This window comes from Aquarana catesbeiana, linkage group LG13, assembly GCF_042186555.1.
Source record: "Aquarana catesbeiana isolate 2022-GZ linkage group LG13, ASM4218655v1, whole genome shotgun sequence".
Lineage (NCBI taxonomy): Eukaryota > Metazoa > Chordata > Amphibia > Anura > Ranidae > Aquarana > Aquarana catesbeiana.
In genome coordinates, this window is record NC_133336.1 from 11394863 (window position 1) to 11409003 (window position 14141).

Below are 14141 nucleotides of genomic sequence, written 5' to 3' on the forward strand. Positions count from 1 at the left end.
GGCAGGATCTGGGGGTCCCCTTGTTAAAGGGGGCTTCCAGATTCCGATAGGCCCACCGCCCGCATACCCCCACAACCACCAGGCAAGGGTTGTGGGGATGAGGCCCTTGTCCCCATCAACATGGAGACAAGGTGCTTTGGGGGCTACCCCAAAGCACCCTCTCCATGTTGAGGGCATGTGGCCTGGTACGGTTCAGGAGGGGGGGCGCTCTCTCGCACCCCCTCTTTTTCTGCAGCCTGCTAGGTTGCGTGCTCGGATAAGGGTCTGGTATGGATTTTGAGTGGGACCCCTACGCCATTATTTTTTAAATTTTGGCGCAGGGTTCCCCTTAAAATCCATACCAGGCCTGGTATGGATTTTGGGGGGACGCCCACGCAATTTTTTTTTTAAAGGGCCATCTATCATTTCCACCTTTCAGAGCCCATTAGTGCCACCTGTCAGTGGCCATCAGTACCACCTATCAGAGCCCATCAGTGCCACCTATCAGTGTAGCCTTATCAGTGCCGTTTCATCAGTGTCACCTATCAGTTGAAGCTATTGAGCTATAGGACACAGTCAGTTAGGTGGCATTTTCAAATAAATGAACACACCATTAATGAAATTTCATTTTTAATTTTCATTTAGGTTATGGTTTACATAATTACTCTTGAAAATCAAGATAGAGGATTTTGAGGTGAATCTGTTGGACAGATTTGATATGAGATCTCATTGTGGTCCTGAGATCACAAGGTAATTTGAAAGGGTTTCAATCACACAAAAAGCAGATCCCAACCTCAAGACTTGCTTCAATGTAGAATTACATCCCCTGGTATTCCGAGTAGATGTACCCAAATATGTCAGAGATGCGTAGGAGGTCTTTGTTCCTGTAACATGGGAAGTACGGAGTGGAGCATTCCTTTGGACCATGGCCTAGTTCTTCATTTTCAGGGTACGTGTCTGGAGTTGCCTGGTATCTACGAAGCCATGCCTCAAAGATCCTACAAATATTATATATATATTATATGTATATGTATATTATATGACATGTGAAGATATATACAAAGCCAGAATATACAGTGTGGAAAATAATTATTTGATCCCCTGCAGATTTGGTAAGTTTGCCCACTTACAAAGAAATAAAGGGTCTATAATTTGTATCATAGGTGTATTTAAATGATAGAGACAGAATGTCAACCAAACATCCTGAAAAAAACATGATACAAATGTTATAAATTGAGGTACAGTTCAGTGAGTAAAATAAGTACCGTATTTATCGGCGTATAACGCACATCTTGTTACCCTGAAAGTAGAGGGTAAATCGTGCCTGCGTGTTATACGCCGATATCTGTTCTTTTAACAACAGGGGCGGGGGTCGGGCATCCGCCCCAGGGTGCCACCTATTGGGAGGGTGTCAGGCCGGCCGCCCCGCCTCCCCTGGCCGTGGAACAGCGCTGCCGGTAAGCTCTGGAGGTCGAAGGACATTCCTGCAGTGCCAGCCCTTTGTGGTCTACGGCTCCTCCTGTGTAGCTCGATGCATATCTAAGCCTCTGATTTCCTTAACGCCGCTCGTTGTGGTTGCTTTCCTCCTCCCACTCCGCCTCCTCCTCATGTGTAGCTTTTGATTGGAGGAGGAGAACGGTCACGTGACCGTCAATGAAATAGAGGAGAGCAGTCATATGACCGGGTCCACGATAGAAAGCGGCGTTGATGGAGGTATTTAGAGTATTTTTTGATTTGCGGTGGATGGCATGGGAGGAGTGGTGTATGGGAAGTGGCTGATGGGCTGTGAAGATTTCTCAAATTTGGAGTGTGCATGCAGCGCTGGGAGTTCTTTATAATGAAAGGGGGCTATGTGTTGTATAGGGAGCTATTGTTGTACAGGGGGCTATGTGTTGTATAGGGGGCTATGTGTTGTATAGGGGGCTATTGTTGTACAGGGGGTCCGTGTACTATGAAGGGGGTTTGTGTATAATGCAGGGGGGCTGTGTAAAGTGTTTTTTCTTGAAACTTCCCTCTTGAATTGGGGTGAGTGTTATACGCCGATAAACACACTATTTTATCCCCTAGCAAAACATGACTCAGTGCTTGGTGGAGAAACCCTTGTTGGCAAGCACAGAGGTCAAATGTTTCTTGTAGTTGGTGACCAGGTTTGCACACATCTCAGGAGGGATTTTGGTCACTCTTCTTTACAGATCTTCTCTAAATCCTTAAGGTTTCTTGGCTGTTGGCAACTCAAAATTTTAGCTCCCTCCATAAATTTTATACATTTTCTACAGAATTAAGGTCTAGGCCACTTCATGACCTTAATGTGCTTCTTCTTGAGCCACTCCTTTGTTGCCTATAGCTTAGCTATGCCTAAGCTATATTTTGGGTCATTGTAATGCTGGAAGACCCATCCATGACCTATTTTTAGTGTTCTGGCTGAGGGAACAAGGTTCTCAACCAAGATTTTAGAATACATGGCCCCATCAAGTGGCCCCTCAATGCGGCAAAGTCGGCCTGTACCTTTAGCAGAGAAACAGCCCCAAAGCATCATGTTTCTACCTCCGTGCTTGACTGTAAGGATGGTGTTCTTAGGGTCATAGTCAGCATTTTTCTTCCTCCAAACATGGCAAGCCGAGTTAATGCCAAAGAGCTCAATTTTGGTTTTCTCTGACCACAGCACTTTCTCCCAATCCTTCTCTGAATTATTTAGATGTTCATTGGCAAACTTCACACAGGCTGTACATGCATCTTCTTGGGGAGGAGGACCTTGCGGGTCCTGCAGGAGATTCAATCCATGGCGGTGTATTATGTTACCAATGGTTTGTTTGGTGACTGTGGCTGCCTTGAGATCATTCATAAGCTCCTCCTGTGTAGTTCTGGGCCGATTCCTCACGTTTCTCATGATCATCCTTACCCCATTAGGCAAAACCTTGTATGGAGCTCCAGACTAAGAGCAATTGATGGTTATTTTGTATTTCTTCCATATGCGAATAATCGCTCCAACAGTTGTCTCCTTCTCACCAAGCTTCTTTGTAATAGTCTTGTTGCCCATTCCAGCCTTGTGCAGGTCTACAATCTTGTCCCTGATGTCCTTTGACAGCTCTTTGGTCTTGTCCATGATGGTGAGGTTTGAATGGAAAAAAGAGATTCTGTGGACAGGCGTCTTTTATACACATAGCGAGTTGTCGTTAGGAGAACCTTCTTAAATTGACAGGACTAATCTGTGTACCACATGAGCACCTACTGTAGCCAGTCTGTGGGAGCCAGAATGATTGTTGGTTGGTAGGGGGATCAAATACTTATTTTACTTACTGAACTGCAACTCCGTTTATAACATTTGTATCGTGTTTTTTTCTGGATTTTTGGTTGATATTCTGTCTCTATCATTTAAAATACACCTATGATAAAAATTATAGACCCTTTATTTCTTTGTAAGTGGGCAAACTTACACAATCTGCAGGGGATCAAATAATTATTTTTCCCACTGTATGTATGACAGTACTTTTCCTACAACTTAAATCACACACGGGTTATTTAAAGTATGTAGAGGCCATCCTTTAAATGATTCATGATGTCTGAGGCTGGCAGGAGGTTTCACAATCATATGGAACATATGGGCTGCACAGGAATGATGCCACTGGGAGTCATCCTTACCAGCACAGGGATGATGCCACACATTGTCATCCTTACCAGGACAGGGATGATGCCACACAGAGTCGTTCTTACCAGCACAGGGATGATGCCACTGGGAGTCAACCTTACCAGCCTCCAATTGTCAATCACAGCTTGGTCACAGTACAAACCCCACAGCAACACATTTTCAGCATGTGGGCCCTGGGCCCACACACCATGCAGCTGCATATATGCTGTGATGGGAGTCACTTTGGGCAGGGGGGGGGCTTGTGGATCCCAGCTTACCTTAGAGAGCTGTGGAAACTCCTTGTCAAGCTCCCCCAGCCCCTCTTATATGTAAGTCACCCCGTGTCTATTAGGGGCACAGGGTGACCAAGAACCCCAGTCTGATCTGCACTAGTCAGACTCACCGTACAACCACTCAGCATGTCATGTTACCCCTGTTATCCAGGGTCTTATAGGTGTGATTTGTGTTGAAAGAATGAAGGGGCTCTTTCACTTGGGACACTTGGGACCAGTGCCATCTTAAGTGCATTATAGGCCCCCAGGCAATACAGTGCACTGGGGCCCTCTCTACACAATCACAAATGATTGCCCATAAAATGCAGCTTTACTGTGCCCGTGAATGCAGCCTCACTGTGCCCACCATTGCAGCCTCACTGTGCCCATGAATGCAGCCTCACTGTGCCCACCATTGCAGCCTCACTGTGCCCCTGAATGCAGCCTCACTGTGCCGACCATTACAGCCTCACTGTGCCCACCATTGCAGCTTCACTGTGCCCATGAATGCAGCCTCACTGTGCCCACCATTGCAGCCTCACTGTGCCCATAAATGCAGCCTCACTGTGCCCACCATTGCAGCCTCACTGTGCCCGTGAATGCAGCCTCACTGTGCCCATGAATGCAGTCTAACTGTGCCCATATTTGCACCCTCACTGTGCCCATGAATGCAGTCTCACTGTGCCCATGAATGCAGTCTCACTGTGCCCATATATGCACCCTCACTGTGCCCATGAATGCAGCATCACTGTGTCAATTAATACAGACTCACCATCGCCTTGTAACACACACAGCGGTCATCTCCTCCTGTGTATCACGGAGCTAGCTGGGTCTGTGTTCGGCCCCGCCCCCCAGACCAGCCTGTGTGATAGGCGGAACACTGATTCAATCTACTGTTACATCAGGCGGTCTAGGGGGGCGGGGACTTGTTACAGCGTGGCCGCCAAACACAGACCCAGCCAGCTCCGTGATACACAGGAGGAGGAGGAAAGAGGGAAAGAGCAGAGCACTGCAGCCGCAACTCAAAATGGCCCCAGGGCAAGTGGCCTACCGGGAAATTTCCCAGTATCCTGGTAGGCCAGTCCGGCCCTGGCTGGGGTTGCTGGGCAGGTGGGGCCCCCCAGGCAACTGCCCAGCGTGCCCATGCAAAAAGATGGCCCTGCTTGGGACAGTAATATTTCTGAACAATATCCCTCAAGAAAATATGAAAATAAATTCCACCTGTCCAACTGGAATATTGTAAGAGCTTGGTCTCAAACTGTTGTAGACTTTTTACTAGATTGTTTGAGGTATGGCTGTATCCCATTGTTCTATTGTTTCTGTCTGCCTTGGGAGCAAAGTATTATGGGATGTATATGAATATGTGTATGTGGATTTGTTGTTAGAGGGGAGGGGGGTATTCCTCCAACAGCCCTCCCTGCTGATAAGACGGTCCACTGATGAGAACTTTGAACATACCTGTGTGTCTCCTGTTACTGAGTGTAGTATACCCCGCCATGTGTCATTATGGAAAAGAGGGGGAATTGTCTCCTGAGTGTGTATCTCTCTTTACCTGTGTTTGAATAAACTATCTGATGTTTTCACCCTACACTGATGCTTCGACAAGTGACTGGGTGGGCTAAGGGACCTTGGATCGTGCTGGTACCGGACAAAGGAAGCTTATACGGCAGACATAATCCTGTTGAGGATGGGGGTCCGTGACATATGCATTAGGCTGTCATAAAGGGGTTAAAGAGACCCCATCAGGTTCCTAAGATCTCAAACTGCCACTCCCCTGCCCTCACCTTCCTGGCCCGCTTCTCCTACCTCCATCTGTTCCAGCACTATTGTGCAACATAAAAAAATTGCTACTACCAAATTTTATATTTCTTTTAGGCCTCTACTTTCAGAAAATATTTAAATATTCTGGGGTTGAGGTAACTTTATAGCCTAAAATGCAGATTTTAACTTGTGCAAGAAAATTAAAAAATTTCTCCAGAGCAAAACTGGTTAAGGTCAGACTCACACCAGCTGAACGCAGAGGGGATGATTTATTAACCGCTTCTCGACCGACGCACGCCAATGTACGTCGGCAGAATGGCACGGCTAGGCAAAAGGGCGTACCTGTAAGTCCCTTTGAATTTGCCACCGTGCCATTGCGTGCGCGCGCCGGCCGGGAGCTCTGTGAGTCGGGTCGCGGGTCCCGCGGACTCGATCGCCGCGGGGATACCCGCAATCGTCTCACAGAGAGGACGAACGGGGAGATGCTAATGTAAATAAGCATCTCCCCGTTCTGCCTAGTGACAGTGTCACTGATTTCTGCTCCTGTCATCGGGAGCAGAGATCAATGATGTGTCACAGCTAGCCCATCCCCCCTACAGTTAGAACACATTCCTAGGACACATTTAACCCCTACAGCGTGACCTAGTGTTAACCCCTTCACTGCCAGTCACATTTACACAGTAATCAATGCGATTTTAATCGCACTGATCGCTGTATAAATGTGAATGGTCCCAAAATCACGCCAAAATTGTCCGACGTGTCCGCCATAATGTCGCGGTCACGATAAAAATCGCTGATCGCCGCCATTACTAGTAAAAAAAATAAAATAATAAAAATGCCATAAAACTATCCCCTATTTTGTAAACGCTATAACTTGTGCGTAAACCAATCAATAAACGCTTTTTGTGAATTTTTTTACCAAAAATATATAGGAGAATATGTATCGGCCTAAAATGAGGAAAAAATATGTTTTTTTATATATTTTTGGGGGATATTTATTATAGCAAAAAGCAAAAAAGAGTTTTTTTCAAAATTGTCGCTCTTTTTTTGTTTATAGCGCAAAAAATAAAAACCGCAGGGGTGATCAAATACCACCAAAAGAAAGCTCTATTTGTGGGAAAAAAAGGACACCAATTTTGTTTGGGAGCCATGTCGCACGACCGCGCAATTCTCAGTTAAAGCGACGCAGTCCCGAATCGCAAAAAGTGCTCTGGTCAGGAAGGGGGTAAATTCTTCCGGGGCTGAAGTGGTTAAAACTAGAGAGTGTAAAATCTGGTGTAGCTTTTTATGATAGGCAACCAGCTTCTGACTTCAGTTTGTTCAATTAACCTTTGATCAAAAAACTTGGAAGCTGATTGGCTCCTATGCAGAGCTGCACCAGATTTTACGCTTTGAAACTCAGAATTCTGACTTTGAAACTCAGAATTCTGACTTTGAAACTCAGAATTCTGACTTTTAGCCTAGGTTCACATTGAAATGATTTGGAAATCGGCGGCAATAGTACTGTCCGAATCGGTGCAGTGCCACATTTGCGTTGTGGCACAGATTCCCAAAAGTAGTTTCAGTACTACTTTTGGCGACTTGGGGGGGGGGTCCATAGACATCTGTGCAGCAACCCGCAGAGATGTCTTTGAATTCGCCCCCGAAATCGGGACTGACATGCGGGAATGAAGTCGCACGATTTAATTCCAGCTGTCAGTGTGAACCTGGGCTTAATCTCAGAATTCTGACTTTTAAAAAAGAAACTTGTACAGAATTCTGACTTTGAAACTCAGAATTATGGTTTTTTTTTTATGATGGCTCCAGGGCTCTTCCATAAAAAGTAACCCCACCACCCTGCGCACACCTGCAACTGCAAACGCAGGCACAGGGTGAACACATGTATGTAAACAATGATTGCACCACCCGTGAGGTATCATCGTGAACATTAGAGTAAGAGCAATAATTTTGGTGCCATCATTTACGGTTTACTCTAAAATGATGAGTAGCTATGGGCTTTATGTTCGGGTCGAACATGAGTTTGACTCGAACATTGGCCGTTCGCCCGTTCGTCGAATAGCGAACAATTTGGGGTGTTCGCAGCAAATTCGAAAGCCGCGGAACACCCTTTAAAAGTCTATGAGAGAAATCAAAAGTGCTAAATTTAAAGTGTTTGGGGACCCGAGTTCTGCCCCAGGGGACATATATCAATGCAAAAAAAAGTTTTAAAACGGCCGTTTTTTCAGGAGCAGTGATTTTAATAATGCTTAAAGTGAAACAATAAAAGTGAAATATTCCTTTAAATTTTGTACCTGGGGGATGTCTATAGTATGCCTGTAAATTGGCGCATGTTTCCCGTGTTTACAACGGTCCAAGAGCAAAATAACATTTCTAAAGGAACAAAAAGTCATTTAAAAGTACTCGCGGCTATTAATGAATTGTCGGGTCTCTGCAATACACATAAAAGTAATTGAAAAAAATGGCATGGGATTCCCCCACAGGGCCCTTTGGGTCTGGTATGAATATTAAGGGGAACTCTTAATGGCGCCCCCCCTCCTAAACCATACCAGGCCACATGCCCTCAACATGGGGAGGGTGCTTTGGGGTAGTTGATGGGGACAAGGGCCTCATCCCCACAACCCTTGCCCGGTGGTTGTGGGGGTCTGGGGGCGGGGGGCTTATCAGAATCTGGAAGCCCCCTTTAACAAGGTGACCCCCAGATCCCACCCCCCGTGTGAATTGGTAATGGGGTACAAAGTACCCCTACCATTTCACAAAAAAGTGTCAAAAATGTTAAAAAAGACAATAGCCGGTTTTTGACAATTCTTTTATTATTATTATTTATTATTAATGTCTTCTTCTTTCCCCGCTTCTTCTTCCATATTCTTCTGGTCTTCCTTCGGTTTTCTTCTTCTTCCTCCATCTTGTTCTTCCCCCGCTTCTTCCTCTTACATAGTTACATAGTTACATAGTTAGTCAGGTTGAAAAAAGACACAAGTCCATCCAGTTCAACCATAAAAAAAAAAAAAAGGTACAATCCAATATACCCAATACTATACCCACAGTTGATCCAGAGGAAGGCAAAAAACCCCAGCAGAGCATGCTCCAATTTGCTACAGCAGGGGAAAAAATTCCTTCTTGATCCCCCAAGAGGCAATCGGATTTTCCCTGGATCAACTTTATCTATAAATGTCAGTACCCAGTTATATTATGACTGGGTACGACTATCTTCCACTGCTTCATTTTCCGGTCTTCTCCTCTGGCATCTTCCTCTAGCTTCTGCTTCCTCGCTTCGTCCTCCGGACGATCCGCCTCAATGGGAGTCTCCCGCTGTGTGACGCTTCTGTTCTTGTGACAGTTCTTTTATAAGTGAGGGCGGGGACACACCGTGATTTTCCTGGGTGACCCCGCCCCCCTCTGATGCATGGGGACATCCCTATGGCTTTCCCGGGGCCTCAGGGGGGGTCACCCGTTTACGTAAACGAGTGACCCCCCCTCTGACACCACGGGGGAAGCCATAGGGAAGTCCCTGTGCGTCAGAGGGGATGGGGTCACCGGGATGAAGCAGGGAAGAAGAAGCTGGAGGAAGATGCCGGAGGTGAAGACCGGAAGATGAAGCAGAGGAAGATGGAGGAAGAAACGGGGGAAGAACAAGATGGAGGAAGAATAAGAAAACCGAAGGAAGACCAGAAAAGGATGGAAGAAGAAGCGGGGATAGAAGAAGACATTAATAAAGGAATTGACGAAAACCGGCTATTGTCTTTTTTAAACATTTTTGACACTTTTTTTGTGAAGTGGTAGGGGTACATTTGTACCCCATTACCAATTCACACAGTGGAGGGCCGGGATCTGGGGGTCCCCTTGTTAAAGGGGGCTTCCAGATTCCGATAAGCCCCCCGCCCGCAGACCCCCACAACCAGCGGGCAAGGGTTGTGGGGATGAGGCCCTTGTCCCCATCAACATGGCAACAAGGTGCTTTGGGGGGCTACCCCAAAGCACCCTCCCCATGTTGAGGGCATGTGGCCTGGTATGGTTCAGGAAGGGGGGCGCTTTCTCTCCCCCCCCTCTTTTCCTGCAGCCTGCCAGGTTGCGTGCTCAGATAAGGGTCTGGTATGGATTTTTGGGGGGGCCCCCACGCAATTTTTTTTTTAAATTTTGGTTCGGAGTTACCCTTAATATTCATACCAGACCCAAAGGGCCTGGTAATGGACTGTGGGGGAATCCCATGCCGTTTTTTTCAATGACTTTTATGTGTATTGCCGGGACTGACAATTTATTATAGCCGCGAGTAGTTTTAAATGACTTTTTTTCCTTTAGAAATGTCATTTTGCTCTCGGACTGTTCTAAACACGGGAAAAATGAGGCACTTTACAGGCATACTATAGACACCCCCCAGGTACGAAATTTAAAGGAATATTTTACTTTTATTGTTTCACTTTAAGCATTATTAAAATCACTGCTCCAGAAAAAACTGCAGTTTTTAAAACTTTTTTTTGCATTGATCCATGTCCCCTGGGGCAGGACCCGGGTCCCCAAACACTTCTTATGACAATAACTTGCATATAAGCCTTTAAAATTAGCACTTTTGATTATTCATGTTCGTGTCCTATAGACTTTAACGGTGTTCGCGTGTTCGAACAAATTTTTTGCCTGTTCGCATGTTCTGCTGCGAACCGAACCGGGGGGTGTTCGGCTCATCCCTAATGATGAGCTGTACAGACTTTTTAATCATCATCTATTGATCATACTGGGTACAGTCATTTTGACAATTTTTGAAAACACTATATCATCTTTTTTTTTATACCAAAAAAAATAAGGGATTAAATTGTGTGTGTAATAAATTTAATTGTAGTGTAGTTTTTCCCGAAAATATTAATTTGATAAATAGTTGTGAAAATATTGTGCAACATAAAAAAAATTGTATTGTATTTTACATTCTACAAGGTCTCTGCTTTCAGAAAATTTTTAAATATTTAATTTGTTTTATAGCCAAAAATGCAAATTTTAACATGTGTTTACAGATATAGTATAAAAGAGAGACTTCCAAGGGCAACAACATCCTGTAAAGATGTACTTCATTGAAGAAAAAGTAAAGATGGACTTTTTGAGGTGCCAACATCACGCAACAATATATAAAAGTATACATTTTTATTATCACATAATGCATAAAATCATAAATGATAAAACAGCATCGTAACACACATCAAACATGGCGGACCTCCCTTGAAAGCCTTACCAAGACACCAACTCAGAATTAACAATCACTTACAGTGCCTTGAAAAAGTATTCATACCCCTTGAAATTTTCCACATTTTGTCATGTGACAACCAAACACGTGAATGTATTTTATTGGGATTTTATGTGATAGACCAACACAAAGTGGCACATAATTGTGAAGTGGAAAGAAAATTATAAATGGTTTTCAAACTCTTTTTACAAATATGTGAAAAGTGTGGTATGCATTTGTATTCAGCCCCCTTTACTGATACCCCTTAAATCTAGTGGAACCAATTGCCTTCAGAAGTCACATAATTAGTAAATAGAGTCCACCTGTGTGTAATTTAATCTCAATATAAATACAGATGTTCTGTAAAGCCCTCAGTGGTTTGTCAGAGAACCTTAGTGAACAAACAGCATCACGAAGGCTGAGGAACAAACCAGACAGATCAGGGATAAAGTTGTGGAGAAGTATAAAGCAGGGTTAGGTTATAAAAAAATATCCCAAGCTTTGAACATCTCGCGGAGCTCTGTTCAATCCATCATCTGAAAATGGAAATAGTATGACACAACTGCAAACCTACCAAGACATGGCCGTCCACCTAAACTGACCGGCCGGGCAAGGAGAGCATTCATCAGAGAAGAGCCAAGAGGTCCATGGTAACTCTGGAGGGGCTGCAGAGATCCACAGCTCAGGTGGGAGAATCTGTCCACAGGACAACTATTAGTCGTGTTCTCCACAAATCTGACCTTTATGGAAGAGTGACAAGAAGAAAGACATTGGTGAAAGAAAGTCATAAGAAGTCCTGTTTGCAGTTTGTGAGAAGCCATGTGGAGGACACAGCAAACATGTGGAAGAAGGTGCTCTGGTCAGATGAGACCAACATTTTTGGCCTTAAAGCAAAACGCTAACGCTAACACTGCACATCACCCTGAACACACCATCCCCACCGTGAAACATGGTGGTGGAAGCATGTGGTGGGGATGCTTTTCTTCAGCAGGGACAGGCAAGCTGGTCAGAATTGGCAAGGCAATCTTAGAAGAAAACCTGTTAGAGTCTGCAAAAGACTTGAGACTGGGGCGGAGGTTCACCTTCCAGCAGGAAAATGACCCTAAACATACAGCCAGAGCTACAATGGAATGGTTTAGATCAAAGCATATTCATGTGTTAGAATGGCCCAGTCACAGTCCAGGCCTAAATCACATTGAGAATCTGTGGCAAGACTTGAAAATTGCTGTTCACAGACGCTCTCCATCCAATCTGACAGAGTTTGAGATACTGTATATTGCAAAGAAGAATGGGCAAAAATGTCCCTCTCTAGATGTGCAAAGCTGGTAGAAACATCCCCAAAAAGACAAAAAAGGCAGCTGTAATTGCAGGTAAAGGGGGTTCTACAAAGTATTGACTTCGGGAGGCGCCATACAAATTGCCCCCCACACTTTTCACATATTTATTTGTAAAATATTTTGAAAACCATTTATCATTTTCCTTCCACTTAACAATTATGTGCAACTTTGTGTTGGTCTATCACATAAAATCCCAATAAAATACATTTACGTTTTTGGTTGTAACATGACAAAATGTAGAAAATTTCAAGGGGTGTGAATACTTTTTCAAGGCACTGTACATGCTGTTATGTTTTGTTGTTATGGTGGTTTTGCTACACAGCACTACTTGTATTCTATAATAGAACAAAAATTCATGCCCTTTTTACCTTCTGTTCTAGGATGACACTGGATCTTTACACCGCAGTGGGTCCTTTAGTGCTGCATGACCGCGCAATTGTCATTCAAAGTGTGACAGCGCTGAAAGCTGAAAATTGGCCTGGGCAGGAAGGGGGGTGAAAGTGCCCGGTATTGAAGGGGTTAAAGGATAAGTTCACGTTTGGGAACATTTTACGTTAGGGTGGAACATAAATCATAGAACAAAAAATCCCCCTTGAATTGGGACTGTAACAGACCTCCAGACCTGTTCAAGTAAAAAAATATATTTATTTTATTGATATACTTTAAAAAAGACGTGAAAGCGTCTATAGCATGCAATATATAAAAAAAAAAAAAAAATCATTCCATACAGAATAGAGACAAAATCAGAAACAGAGAAAATTTATAAGGTGACAATAGTTAGTATACTCTCATGGGGGTAGTGTGCCCCAATACCCGACGCGTTTCCGGTAATTCTGGTATCTTCATCAGGGAATTTAGAGTTGTAAATATTGTGTATATGTATGGATTCCCTAGGAATGACTCTGTGTTCAAGTAGCACCCATAGCCCCTCAAATCAAATGTTGTATTTTTATTTGTGCCAGACCGAAATTGTATAAGAATAGTACATGTGTTGAAATAATAGTATCAGAACAAATAATAAATGAGCCAACTGGGGGGCAGCCATTCATAGGAACCTGTAACATGCCGGCTGCATGCCGGGAGGATGAATATCCAGGGACAGTCCCATATTGGTTGGCTCTTAGACAAATCCTTCAGATATGAGGGTCCCAAAGGGGGTGCCTACCCCTGTCGGTGCTAGCCCAGGGTGGAACATATAACATGTTCCCAATGCTGCTGCCGGTTCACCTCCCCCCCCCCGCAACCCCCCCCCCTTGTGACAGCAGCACGGGGAGAAGTTCCCCGTCCTAGGTGTCTGTGCTTGAAATAAGCGTGTCTGTGCAGGGCTCCGCCCACACGTTTGCGTCATTCATACACAGAGCTCTGTGTATGAATGAACTACAAGTCCCCGCATCCTTTGCGGTTGTTAGCTTGTAGTTCTCAATGCACTATCATGGCACTGTGGGGCGCCGTGGTGGTTCATTAATTCTTCCTCTCAGTGTATCTGCTTGCCCTGCAAAAAAAAAAAATCTGCATTTATTTTATTTTTTTTAAAAAGGTGATCTTATCCTTTCATTGAAGAAGCTGAAGATAGAAGCTGATTGGCTACCATGCAGAGCTGCACCGGATTTTGCACTCTCCAGTTTTAGTAAATCAACCTCTGTTTTTCTTCCAGTGTAGCAAACAAAAGCCCTAAAGGAGAGGGATCCCTAATAACCCAAAATGCCTTCACTATTATTCATTTTACCAATAACCGATAAAGTTTGGAATCACTTTTTTAATGTATATGCTGACCTGGTGACTCCAGCCTAGGACCCTCACAAGGTCCCATAGACCATCATTAGAGAGTCCCAAAGCTGAAGCAACGATTCTCAACAAAAAGGAACCTTGAAAAAAAAATAAAGATGTGGCAAGTGAAACCAGAACTCTCGTCTTCCATGCTTCTTAACCTCCTCCCGCCCGCACTATAGCTGGATGACGGC